Source organism: Vidua chalybeata, chromosome 4 (genome assembly GCF_026979565.1).
Source record: "Vidua chalybeata isolate OUT-0048 chromosome 4, bVidCha1 merged haplotype, whole genome shotgun sequence".
NCBI lineage: Eukaryota > Metazoa > Chordata > Aves > Passeriformes > Viduidae > Vidua > Vidua chalybeata.
The window spans coordinates 61,748,347-61,763,134 of NC_071533.1; the positions used below are offsets into that span (position 1 = coordinate 61,748,347).

At 37.1% G+C, this 14,788-nt stretch overlaps 1 protein-coding gene across 1 annotated transcript in view; it reads left to right on the forward strand.

Moving 5' to 3' along the window:
• Positions 1-14,788, forward strand: part of SORCS2 (sortilin related VPS10 domain containing receptor 2) — a 526,356-nt gene that overhangs the window by 276,445 nt on the left and 235,123 nt on the right. The window lies entirely within an intron of this gene.

Consider the following 14,788-nt stretch of genomic DNA (forward strand, 5'->3'; position numbering starts at 1 on the left):
GATTTAGCATGATCATGATGAGTATTTAAAAACCTAATGAATTAAGATTCTGAGAACTTTTTTAAAAAATTCATTAAATGTGCTCTCTCCAGCAGAGACCACAAAGATGGATCCCTTTCCCCATATTCAGCAGAAAAAGTTCAGTGAGACAGGATTTCTAATTGAATGTATGTGAAACAGTCAGGTTTGTGTTTAAAACCAAATAAATGCTAATATCAGAGCACCGGTCTTTTTATATGAGATGTCTCCTTAAGAGAGACCATTTTGCAACTAAAATGGAGAACATTAAAAAAATCAAGGCTTTCTTTTAAATTACTACATAGAGATAGATCACAAATGTTTAGGGGATGGATAGTAAATCTAGCTCTAACCTGAGCAACTATTATAGCTGATAAAGAGGTGTGTGACTCTTATTAAAGCAGGTGCTTTGATATCTGTTGATTCAGGATAGTACCCAGTCCACATTTAAGTTAATTACTGTATACTAGCAAGTAACAGATGTGCTACAGATGGCTAGGGTGATTAAAATAAAAAAGCTCATAAATTAAGATTTTACAGGTTTGGAAGCTAACAATAAATACATGAGTTAAAAAGGACTATATTAAAACTCAAATATTTTAGTAATTGAACTAAAACTATATTCATTTTTTTCTTATCAGTCAGTTGCTGTGAATAGGATTAAAACAGAATATTGAGTTACACACTCATTCCAGTTTGACTTTACTTCTACTCTGCCAACAGTCACTCTGGGATAAAGTGTGTACTCTCCTCCTGGTTCTGTGCTTTCACAGCTTTTCAGTAAGAGCATAAAATGGGGGTCAGTCTGAAAGTGGCTGAAGGGTGGGGTTTTTTTTGGTTGTTTTTTTTTTTTTTTTTTTTTTTTTAGTTTTTTTTTTAGTTTTTTTTAGTTTTTTTTCTTTTGGGGATATACATTTACATTTATGGAAATAAAGCTTTTTACAGACCTGTACTGGTTTCACCAAGAATCCTTTTCCAATATTTCTAGTTTGTGGCTGGAAATTCTATGGTGAAGGGAGAGGGGGCCACACGTAAACAAACACCTGTCTCAGAAAAAGCAATGTGGTCCTGTAGGCAGTGCAGGGTCAACTTCTTAGTTGAACCAATGGTTCCTACAGGACTAGTGGATATATTAATGAAGGTCTTTTTGTTTGTTGGTCTTTTACCTTTATTTTCATCCTAAGTCAAACCATAGCAGTATGGAGACGCAAAAATTTTATATGACAAGAAAATTGTTTCCTGCCCAGCTCTGAAGGGAGTCATTGTAAGGTGAGAAAGATAATGGAATGTTAGTAGAGGAAATTATACAATATCAGTAATATAAGTGTGTATGGATAGACTTACCCAAATTCCAATTTAATAATAAAAATGTATAACAACACATACATATTTAAGTGTGTGTGTAGGTACATATATATGGTATTTTATTTGCCAAAAGGTGTTGATCTGAGCATTGTTCTGTCATGTGAGAAGATTAGCACAAGATGCACTGCAGATACATTTCCTTCTGTCATGTATTAAATTTGTTTCATATTAATGCTTTCTATTAGTTTGGATTTTTGGATATGGTAGAATATTATCAAGTATAATGCAATACTGTTCAGACATGTTTTTGGTTTGCTTTGTCACAGACGCACACTCAAGGAATTAGACAGGAGGAAATAATGTTTCCTTTACCTGGATTTGAATTATGAAGCACGTTCGTAGAAATCACTTCTAAATTTCTGTCATGTCATATGAAAAAGTCCTTTCCATTTAATTGTGAGACAAATACCCCACCTCTCACTCAAATGTACAGGAGATGTAAGCTGAAGAAGTATTTAGAATTGATTAAACTTTTTCATTTCAGCATATGCTGCTGGCACTGGGGAAACTTGGGAAATTCTCTCCCAGTAAAGATAAATTGAGAGGAAATGCCTTTTCAGTGCTGAATAAGCCACCTCTGCTTTAACTATGGAGAAGCTTGGTTATTTTGCATCCAATGAAACCTAAACATGTTGGTATTGGAGGCTGTTTCCTTTTGTTAAACAGCTGTCATACTACATACAGCTGTCATTGTTAAATTTGCTCTGCCAAAATCCCCTGCAACTCATTGTTTCCCAAGCTGCGTGGATCCAGCTCTTCAGATCTGTCTTTATATTAGGTTATTCTGTTTTGTTTTAGGATAAACTATACCTATTCTCTTTTATTTTTTCAAAATGTCTTGCTATTTCTTCTTTTACTCATCCTACAGGCATTGATATAGACAAATTATTGTGGGTAGTTCTTTTGAATATAGTCAGCACAAGAAAAGTGATGTGTTTGGAATGTGAGCAGTGGAAGTCTAGCACAACTACATACTCTACTGCATCCAGACCATGTTCAAAACTGGCTTCTGAATGTCCAACACAATAATCCTTTTGTCCAGGGACACAAGGCTGTCATGCACACGGATCTGGATTTCTCTGCAGGCCCAAATCTGAAATCTCTTGATTTGGCACTATAAGGGATGATACTTGTTGCAAATGTCAACTCTATAATCCACTATCAGATTTCTCCACCAAACATAGTTCTAGTCCCAAGGCCTATTCAAGTTAGTGTCTAAAGACAATATTTTATTCCCTGCTGCTGTAGTTTTAATTTTTTTTTTCTGTGGGTAGCATGCAAATAACTACAGTAAATTATCTCCTTTGCCGTTGTATACCACATCTCACTTGTAAGTACCAGAATTATGATGTGAATTGTTAATATTCCAATGCTGAGCACTGACGTTGATGGTAATCTGGCATGTAGGATGATGGTATTATCAGTGTGAGTTCAGTAAATGGCATGTGAATTTTATTGCTTAAATTGGTTGCTTTTCATAAATTAATTTTAGAGTATCCAGTTCTTTATTTTTGTCCAAAGATTTTGATAGTCACATGAAAAGCAAACCTGTATCTAGGGGTGAATAATAGAATAAAGCTGCTACAGATAAGTGGAGAGCTGGTCTAAAGATTTCTTCATGGTCAGCTTCACTGGAAAAACAGAAAAGTGAGATGAAGGAGATTCTCTAGACATCTTTGTGTTTGGGGTCAATAACTTTTATTACTGATCTGGTTGATGGACTAGGCAGTGTATAGATTTAATTTGTCTATCTTGGAATCTGAAAGGTTTCTAAGTGTTGTTGGAAGACAAAACTGGAATTCAATATGTTGGCAAACTGAGGAAATGATGGGAAAAACAGAGGAGATTAATTAATAGGTCTAAGGGCAAACTTTTGCACTTCAGCAGGAATTCATAGCTTCAGAGCTACCAATTAAATGGAAATTTTACAGAAATAAAACTCAAGTTTTAAAATTAACCACAAAACTGCACTTCAGTGCTGTCATTGTGATGCAGAAAAGTCAAACCTCTGGAACCACTGGAAAAGTCAAACCACTGGAATATGTATATCTTAATTTATGTGTAAAAGACACAGATTAGTCCTTCTGTCCAATTTGGCTTTGTAGGGAATCAGATGGGAGTGAGCCTAAAGAGCATCAGGGGTGAAGGATGGTCTAACAATTGAGCTGTGACAAAGACCAGAAGAATGTGGGGGTTTTATTTTAAAGAACAGCAGTCAGCAGGCAATGTGTTAATCAAATATAATAAAAAATAGCAGCAAAGAGGATGCAGACTCTAAATGCATAATGCTAGATGGTGAATAGCAGGCTTACATGTCAGCAAAGAAAACACAAGTTAGAAAATAGGGAAAACTTTATGGTGATATACTATTTGGATTATGTGCCTGAAAAAGTTTTAAAATCTTCATTACTGGAGGTTAATAATGTACAAATAAACATTTGTTAGGGATAAAGTTTAATTTTCCTGTGTTGGCAGTGATGGAAATTAAGTACGCATCTTTTGAAGAAACTTGCAGCTCTAATGTCTGAATTTCTCTTTTGGTTTGTTTGTTTACTTTGATTCTAATGGAAAATTGATATTATCAGAAAAGAAATTTTGGGCTTTAGGACTGCTTACCGCTTTGCATATTAAAGTCTGAAAATTTTCATCTACAGGTAGTATTGTTTAAATTTACATTATAAGAGTTTCTTAAGTTAGGTATGTTGATCAATAATTATTTAATGTATCTGTGGTAGGGTAAAATTAGATGTTCTTATCCATTCGGTACGTGGTAAATTGTGTCTTCCTTCTGAAAAGCTTCTTTTCTGACCATGCCTAAAATAGACACTTTTATCTGCTCTGATGTCTTGGTGGTAAATGAAACATATTGTTAGTATTTTGGTTTTTTTAAAAAGTGTCAGTTATTCTGATAACTCTTGTGACCTTCTGAAAGTGGTAATTTTGAAAGCACATTAAGAAAGTCAATAGAGTCCACTGGCACATTGCTCTGTGTGGAGTTAGGGTTTCTTACCAACTTCCATAGCATTGGTGCAGTAAAGCAAAATTTGCCTCCATGCCTTCGGTCTCATTGTTGCTCTATGCTGTTCTATGTGACATGATACTGCTGTGTAAAGTGGCATAAACACAGATTGAAAAGTAGTGAGACACCTTTATCACAGAGAGGAATAACCTAAAGTAGGAGCTCATGGGAGTTTGAGAGAGGCAAAGGATTCAGTTTCTTGTATCCCTGTAATTGTCTTTGCCAAGGTGGAGGTGGGCATGGCAGAGCAGGCAGGGTGCCCTGAGGTGAGTGAGGTGGATGGGACACCTGAAAGAATCCTCTCTAGAGGTGAGTGGTTCACCAGTAATCCAACGGTTGGCAGCTGTTCTGCCTGCCCCCAGGATGTTTCATTTTTCATAGAGAAAACATGTTTTTAGTCCTGAGAGGTGCTTCTGTCAATGTGGATTACAGGTGTGCTGGTAATGTGTGTTTAGATCTACTGTTCAGTAATGCAAGGATTGAGGACTGAAACACTTTTGCTGAGTTGAAAGTTATTTTTACAGTACTTGTATACAAAAAAATAATATTGTATACAAAAATTTAATATTCTTAGGCACTGTGACAAGAAATTGGAATTTGATTGCTAATTATGACTTATGCTCAAATCAAGAAGGCTCATCAAGAAAAATCAAGATTTTTCATGCTTTGCATATGTTCACATTTCTGCCCTAATGCATTTTAAGTTCTCTTTGTTATCTGAAATATCTTTCAGATCTAGAAGAAGGAACAATTTCTACCAGGCTTGTTCCGAGTTGCAGCATTACCTTGTGGGTTTATGCTGTCAAGTACAGAAAATAGTTAACCCTGTTAGTTCCCCTGGATTCTCATGAAAAGTTCATAGAATCAAAGAATGGCTTGGTTTAGGAGGGACTTTAAAAATAATCTAGTTCCAACCCTGTGCCATGGGCCAAGTTGTAAATGAATTTGCCATTGTAAAGAGATGTCAGCTCCATAATAAAGGCAGAACGCTGGAATCAGATCCCTCTATTGCTGGATTCAACATCCATTTTTAAAAGAGGAAAATCCATTGATGTCTTTGCTATTAGGAGTAGCCCACTGTTCCAGGAGGATGTGAGCAGTGTCCATGGCAATACCTGCAGGGCCTTAGCTGGAGGTTGGTTTATGTGGTACAGTCTTTTCCACCTGCATACATTTTCAGACAAATATGAACACTCTCTAAATATAGGTGAAGAAGAGAAGCTAAAAAATGTTTGTGCTACTGACTGATGGCATTTTTACTTTCCCATACTGAAATCAAATCTTTATGAAAACTGAAGTATTCCCAAACATATTAACCAAGTAATTCCAAGGTTAGTATTGAAAGAGGTATGTTTTCTAGTGGCAAAACACTGCCAAAAATGAAGAAGTGCAGACCAGCTAAAGAAGCACTTGTTCTGTGAATAGGTTTGTTGGGATAGCTGTGGTGATTGTTCTGCATCTCCATGCAGCAGAGATCATATTTGTTTTATGGTTCTGTTCAGTCAAATTACCTCTTATACTTCTGTTCAGTCACTATGAGTTCCAAAGAGAGGAGCAGTGTGTCTGGGGGGTGCTTAGGAAAGAGAGCATTATTGAAGGCATATGCAGTACACAAAGAATAATTGAGATACTTGTTCAAGAGTACAAAGTTCTGTTACGAGTGGTTCATGAAGTGAACAAAAAAAACCTCTTGAACTTCTTCCCCTGCACACTTCTGTTGAGATGGTCTCAAGTTGGGGACGAGAAACAGTACTTTTTAATTATGGAAATAACTTTTGCTTTGGATGGGAACATGTTCTCAGTTGAAATTATTTTTAACCACTTGGATAAGCAGATTTCGAGATGAAATCATGTATTTCTAAATGCTTTTCTGTAGTGAAGGGCAGTAGGAAATTAACATTTAAATTATGAAGGACTCTTTAAAGAATGAAGTGTTAAGTTAGAAAGTATTGTTGTTCTGTACCAGCAGGGATAGTGGCAGAGAAATGGAAGGATAATGCTGGAATATTTACTTGTCTCTGGATGATCAAGTGGTTTTCCTCGTGAGCACAAGGTGACCAGAAGCTCCTGTAAAAAACCTCCACAACTGAGAAGAGCAGCTCTCATTAGCTGTTCTTCCAAGCTCTGGGGTGTGTTTGGGAGTCTCATTGTGGCAAATAAACAGAATCAGCCCTGATAGGAATTGTTACCATGTTCTTCATGGCATGTAGACCCAATTCCATTTTTCGTATCACTCTTTTTCTAAACTGACTGTTGTTCTCTAGGAGCAGACTAGTATAGGTCCTCTGCTTCTGTCTGCACGTGTTTATTCTGAGGTTAGGAGCTGGCGTTGTTTTGTTCTGTGGATGCAATTTGATGGACAGTACTCCTACAGTGAGGATCAACTGACAAGCCAATACCATCATGGAATCAGTGAAGGTGCAACCCAGAAAGGATGATTGTGGCAGTTAATTTTCCCTCAGAAGTCTTCTCTGTATTTGAGTGTGTTTGAGATTGTAGTTGAGTTTGGTTTCAAACGGGAAGCATATGGCAGCAGGCTAGGGAGCCAAGTCTTGTTCTGGGACATAGGACATCAAAGAAGCCACATGCCTAATTGCATCTCTTGTTCTGCTTGAGTCAAGCAACAGAATATTGTTTTCTGTGAGTATTAGCTCATATTTGAGAATTGGTTTATTTCAGTCCTGTCTAGACATGTCTTTTGTTCATCTTCTACAAATAGACTTCAGCAAACGGCAAAAGGATTTTCCAAATCAATAGATTTTAACTATGCATTACAGAACTCTTGAGGATGGCAGTCAGAATTTATAATCACAGATTCTAAAGGCAGAACTCTGGTTTTCCAAGTCTCAAGTTGATCAGGCAAAACTAAATTTACCTGACCTCTGCCAGGGCATAAGGAAACATTTCATTTTATCCCAAACAAGATACAGGTCAAGAATTACTTTACAAATATTCTGAAGCAACTGTTGTTGATACCTTGCAAAAAGTAATTTGTCTGGATAACATAATAACAGTGTTCTGTGATATACTAGTGTACTATGATGAATTTAGTGTTCATATACATAGAAATCACAGCTTGATTCCAAGTGATTTACTTAGGTATGTGCCTTTTTAAAGGGGGTCTTAAAGGATGAACTGTTTTCTGGCTCCTAATATCTCTTCCCTTCTTGTATACATCTTTCCAGAATAGTTACCCTTTTCAGGAAATGCAAATTGTCTCACCAGTCTCAGTTTCACCTTTTTTCAGTTATGATGGAAACTAGGGTGGTGAGAGTGGCAAGTGAGGTCTGCAAGCCCATGGGCCAGTGCTTTGCAGCTGAGCTGTGGAACTGCATTGCAGGTGTGTTGTTTTCAAGTGGCAGTGTGTAGTGATATTTGAAATATTCTGACAGAGAGCCCCTTATTTAACATTTTTGGAACCAGTTGCCTGCAGAAATTATACCTGATATTTAAGGAATTTGTCTTCTCTTTTCTGAGACAGGAACAGTAAATTGACACCAAGTGTTCTTAGGCTAAAAGAGAAGATAATAGAAAATTCCAAGGCAAATGCAAATAGGGCTTCTCGACTTTGTCCAAGGATGCCTGATATTGCTATCAGTGCTCTTAGTGATGCTGTTCTGGCAATTTAGATTAAATCTGTGCCTAGCATGTCCAGTTTTCAAAGTAAGGACTAATGCACTTCTCTCTCCTTTCTGTGCTACACACTGAGTCTTGTGTAATCACTACCAAGAGATAAGAATGAAATGGGAAGAAAAAGTAGCAAAAAACAATGCTATTGTCTTGAAGAAGGCAAAGAAAAAGATAGGTAGAAAGATTGTATGTGCAATTAGTGCTCTGATAATAATTGGAAATGCAGTTACTAAAGGTCAGCCATCTCCAAAGGCAAATTTTGCTTTCCTGCTCATAGACTTTGAAGTGGTGGGGGAGAAGCTTGAGGGAAGTAACAAGTAGGGGTAGGGTGGGCAGCAGAGGATAACAAATCATGTTTCCCTCCTCAAAATATTAGGTCCTCTAATGATGAAGTCACATACATCTCTAGTAATTGTATGCCTTGCAGTGTTGCTTATTCACTACAAGGCATGGAAGATGCCTCTCTCTTCCTATTTCATTATTCTCTGCCTTTGTGTATCTGCTGCTCGAGGGATTGAGGAACAGCAGAACTAATTCCCTCCCACATTCTTCTCTGCCTTTTGACACATTTACTAAAAAAGATAAGGTATATTTTTTTTTCCTCAAATCTGTACCTAAAGATTTGAAGAGACAACTGCAAAGCATAAAACTAAAGCCTGGAAAATCTACCATATGCATAACCCAATCTGTATTTTCTTTAAGACATTTCATTGAACATATAACATAAATGTTCTCATTTTCTTTACTTTTATACTTGACAGTATGTGTGTAAAGATGTGAGAGTCTGAATGTGGTGTTACTTATTGTTGTTATTTAGTAAAGCCACTGAGCTGAAATGAAAAGTAATCCAAACCTCATAATAATAAGTAGGCATGACTCATGGATTACTTCTAAAGTATTTGTTCCATTTATCCAACTCTACTGTGTGGTTTGAAAGTAATTACATTTTGAATACCAGCATGAATAACTTAAAGGTTTGGGATCACTTGAAGTTTCTTATCAATCATCAGCTAATACCCCTTACTTATAATTTGCATTTTTAACAGAATAAGTGACTCAAAGCTACTTCTTATTTTACTTCTTTTTATAATTATTTACCACTTTCTTTGATTGTATGGTAATACCCTTCACATTTATATCCTTTAGTGTCTTAGAGGCTACAAGTATAAGTTTGTTAGATTTAAATGCTTTATTGAGACAAATCCAAAATTTCTCTGACTTTTTGTAATATTTGAGGGAATATGAAGCATCTGAAGCTCAGTTGTTTTGGATGCATATTTATTTATCTATGTAAAATATGCAAAATATTAGGAGAATCTGAGACAGATCCATAAATGATAACAAAGGAAACAATTATCAACTTTAAGTGCTAATCAAAATGCTATCCACACATAGCTGCTGATAGCCCATATGTGGCCAATGCAAACAGGGACGTGATGTGACTGTTCCTTGTTATGCTAGATTAGTCAGTTCCTGAAGACACAGTACTGGTATGGAGGACAGTTTCTGTGGGATTTGATGGGTCATCTGATTATCATATTTTGTGTTATTCTTACTAATCTCATGCAGTAGAAGAGATGAATTTCCAAGCAGGCAAATAAAGAGAGTACAACTATATTCACACCCAGAATATTCTGACTTGGAAAGGGGCCAAAAGGATCATCAAGTTCAGCTTTGAAGTGAATCGCCCATACAGGGGTCGAAGCCACAACTTTGGCATCATTAGCACTCTGCTCTAAATTGGAACAAAAGATCACTTTTCCTTCTGAGACAGTTATGCAGCAATGCAAATATTTAGGAACCACAAAAAAAAAATATTGCCGTATGTAATTCTTTAATGTAATAATGCTAATGAAGAAAGGAAAGCGTTACCACTTTAAAATATTTCCATCCTTCATCACACTTCTTTTTGTGACTCTGAAGAGTGGGAATGCTGGCTCCATGTTAGTGACAGAGGGGAAAATTCAGTTCTCTGCATTGTACATCATGATGAAAGAGCAAACCAGGTTTGAGCCTGCTTCTCAAACTTGCCCAGAGCTTGCTCAGTAAGAGGTAAGAAAAAGCATTTTAGATTCTGTAACTGTTTCTGGGAAGTATTTTGCATTTGTCTTAATCTCATATAATATGGCCTATCTTGGTCTCAAAAAATAATGTTCTCAGTCCAAAAAAACAAAACGAAACCAATAAAAAAACCACAGAATAGTTTAAGAATGGTTTTACTTGTCTTTAACTATAAAGTGGAAGAATGAAATTTGTCTCTCTTTCTTAAAGTACATTACAGATAACCCTACTGTCCAAACTCATTTATTATTATTATAAAATCTTTTCAAACTTAAGATGTGCTGACATCCTGTCTTTAATGCTTTTGTAAATTCTGAAGTAAACAGATTTCAAAGACACTTGAGTGTTAGTGTGAAGACAAGGTCAAAGAGTTGAATGACACATCCTCCTTGTACAATAAGACTACCTATCAATCAGTTTTACTAGCAAATTCTTAATAAAGAAAAGAGATCAGAACGTGACAAAAGTGTATCTTGGAAAATATATGTGCATGATATCCATTTTGGTATCCTTGGCATAGTAGCTAATGATGAACAACCATTACGACCTGGAAATATGATTGTCTCCTGTAGGAGAACCTATCCCGCAGTTTATTACTTCTGAAAATTAGAAATAGAAAAAAATCTATTATGTTAAAGTGTCTGAACTTTTTAAGTAACTAAAATTAAATGTGTACTGAACACATTTAAGTAATTAAAAGAAGCAAGATGGCTAAATTTAATTTAAGAATTATCATGTTTTAGTGTTGATAATTCTTGGATGGTAATTTACAGACATTAAAAAATTATTTCAATTATTGCATTCACTGGTGATTCATTTGGCAAATACACGCTCAGAAGTTAGGTAATTTTTGTCTTTCAATATGCTGAAAGATTTTGGCATTTTTTTAGCATGCCCTGTGGTGTCACTATCTTTCATTTCCCTAAATTTTCTGTAGCACTTTTTCTACAGGGTTAGATGTTAGAGATGGGTTAATAAATGGTAATATTAAATACAGCCAGTCTCCCACTTAAATAGTAGGACACAGTCTAAAGTTAGACAGATGGCTCTGGAAGAAAGAAATTCCCTTTACATACTAAGTAATATATAGAAATAAAAATTGTGACTTGAATATCGCATTGTTATTATCAAGAATATTAAAAATAAAAAAATATATAAAATGCCTGTATGATAAAGCACTTCAGGTGATTCAGCAATCAAGGAATTATATGTGTGTTTAAGATATATATATATATATATATATATATATATATATATATGATGATAATGAGAGTTTGTCTCAGTAAAAAGAAAACAATTCATACCTGGAGATCCAGTCTGATCCAGTCTGCATACAAGATACATTTACATATAAATTTACACATATTTATATTACATTTAAATTTATACATATTTATATATGTAAATGTGTCATGTGTGGTGAATTTGGCAGTGCTGGGTTAATGGTTCATTGGTTGATATTCTTAGAGGTCCTTTCCAAATTAAATGATTTGATGATTTTATGAGAAGAAGATGGCACTCTGTGGTTTTCCATGGGATATTCCACAAATGTAGGGCTGTAGGCATTGAGTGACTCCTTCTGACCACCTTGCTGTTGTTTTCCTCAGTGAAATCTGGAATCTGGATTTCTTTGAAAAAACTGCCCTGGAGTGGAAATGATTTGGAAATAAGAACAGCAAATGTATCTTGGTCTCTTCCCAAACGCTGGCATGTTGGGTTTTAATTTACTGGTGTAAGATCAAGCTGGTTTCCAAGTCATGTGTAAGAGGTATTTAATAAAACATGTCTGGTGGGACTAGTGGCTAGAATTTGGAATCTATGCATTTATTTGTAGAGTAGTTGTGTCATGCTGAACTTTCCCTGTGAACTGGAGGCATCACCGCATATACCAAAAGGTTTGCCAAAGCTTTCATAGGGTAAATTACCCAAAGCAGGGGTTTAGAGTGGAACCAACAACAGCAGAAAAGGATAAAAAAAGCTTTCCTTGGGCAAGTCTATTTTTTTTTTCCTCTTTATTTTAGCTTGACTGCTTTGGGCAGTTGAATAAGACTGAGCTATATGACTGCAAAATGACATTTAGATAAAATGCTTTTGTGCCACTTCAAATGTAGAGTTTGGGATACAACTGTAATTTCAGACTTCACATCCAAAGATTATGCAGGCTCTGTGTTGTAAGCACTTTTCTTATCAGTAAACATGAAGGTTTCTTTTGTTGGCTTAATCCACAGTGCTGCCAGTTAGGAACTTCTTTGGAACAAGCACATTCCAAGCAGAATTCAGTTCTGCTGAACTTAAAAAAAAAAAACAAAGCTTTTGGTTTACATTTGTGAAGTTGTGGATTCCCTAGCAAATATGCAGTGAAGTTCCTTCTATGACTTGGTGATGCTTTAACTGTGTTGGTTGTCTATGGATAATTACTTTTGATGCACAGTATCTTCAAGAAAGTCAAATTATGTAATTTAACTTTCAGTAACTGCAGAATCACAAGTAGAGTGATGTTGGAAGGGAGCTCTTTGACATCATTGAATCCAACCCCCTTGATCAAAGCACAGTGATCTACAGTGATCTTGTCCAGCTGACTTTTGAGTATCTCCAAGGATAGAGATAACACAAGTTCCCTGGGCAGCCTGTTCCACTGTTCAGCCACTCTATGGTAAAAAAAAAAAAAAAAAATTCTTATGTTTAAATGGCGTTTAATGTATTTCAGTTTGTGTCCGTTGCCTCTTGGCTTGTCACTGAGCACTGCCAAGAAGAGTCTGGCTTCATCTTTACACACTCACATCCATTATTTATATACATTGATAAGGTCTCCCCTGAGCCTTCTCCAGGCTGAGCAGCCCCAGTTCTCTCAGCCTTGCCCTTTGTGATAGGTGCTTCAGTCTCTGATCATCTTGTGGCTCTTTGCTGGGTGTACTCCATATGTCTGTGCCTCTCATTCTGAGGGGCCACATTACTGCAGCTGTATCTCAGCAGTGCTGAGTGGGAAGGATTCACCTCCCTCGGCCTGCTGGAAATGCTCTTCCTGATTCACCTCGAGACACTGTTGGCTGCCTTTGCTGCAATGGCACTTTCTTGGCTTAGGTTTGATTTGATGCCCACCAGGACCTCCAGGGCATTTTCTGCCAAGCTGCCTTCCAGCCTGTCGGCCTCCAGTACATATTGGTGCATGGGGCTGTTTCTTCCCAGGTGTAGTACTTTGTACCTCACTTTGCTGAGCTTTATGAGATTCCCATTTGCCTCTATCTCCACAAGATGTATTGCTGATATATCAGCCACTCCTCACAGTTTTGTATTATCTGTAAACTTGCTGCTATCATCATGGATCTCTTTCTCATCTTCTTGGATACTGTGAAATTTGCCGGCCTCCATCTGAAGCTGCTCTCTTGGTGAACTTCAGCCACCACAAGGCTTGTGCAAGGAAGGAGCCCATGCCCTGCTGTCCCAGCCTCAGTGAGAAAGCCCAGACACCTCAACAGCCTCAGAGCTGCATCTGCTACTGGCAGCTCCATTTGAGCTTGAGTAGTAGGTGATAGGGAAAGCAGGAGAACAGGTAATACCCTTCATTCCTACAAAAGTACTCCTTTTTAGACACTGGGTCACTTTTTTCTCTTCCTAGTTTCCTTTAATGTCAGACAAGAATGTGATTGAAGTTTTCAGCTCCTTCAGCGCTTTGAGTTATTTTGAATGCTGAGAACTAATCTTATTCTGTGCGGGTTGTTTCAACTTGCATTTGAAATTACATGTCAGTAATTTACAGTGGACCAGGCTTCTGTTGGGGCAGTTAGTCATCACCAAGTGAATGGATGTATTAGCATGTCACCCTGATATGTATCAACCTCCTCTCCCATAAAGCACAGTGGCAGCTGTAAGTACACTCTTAGTGCAGCTTTCTTTTAAGGAAATAGATCCAGCAAGGCATGTATTCAGAAGATGTCTTCTACCAAGGCTCATTGCCTTACTGTTTTATTTTTGGAATGTTCATTCACATGATGTGGAAGCACCATAGATCCATGTGGAGGTGTTAATGACCATAAAATTGGCTGTTTCCTGTACTTGTTGCTATGAAGCGTGATCTTAGTTTGGAAACTCCTGTGTAAATGTGTGTATTTGTCTTAGGATTCTGTTTCCTAGCAAACCATGACACAGTGCAAAATGTGCTGCATTTGCTGTGGCTGGCCCTCTTAACCTGTCAGCATAATTTATGAGAACACTTCCCGACACCTTCTGCTGCTAATGGTCTCTCAGAGTCCTGCAGAAAAGGCTAGTTCTGCCTCCTAATTTTAAGGGCCATGATGGTGGCACTGTTTGTCTCTTTTCTGGATCTATTTTGGATTTATGTCTGGCCAAGGGTTTGAAAGAGCTGCTATTAAAGCAGAAACATCTGCTGGGGCTTTATGTGCTGCTGGCTTGCCAAGTTCAACAGCAGGCCAAACTACAGCTGATGGGCTCAGCCCTCCACAGGTGTCACTGCAGTTACAGGAGAATGTAAGGGAAATTGTAAGGGAAATTGGGCTGCTGAAAGCTCTAAACAAAATAAATAAATAAATAAACAAATCCCCTTCAGCAACTGTAGAAGGCTGTTAGGAGATTATGATTGGGGTCATTAGCAAATAACAGAAACAAACCTTTGTTGTGAGTATCTGAATTCCCTGGTGTCCCTGGTTGCTGCAGCATCCTGACATGTGCCTCCTCCCA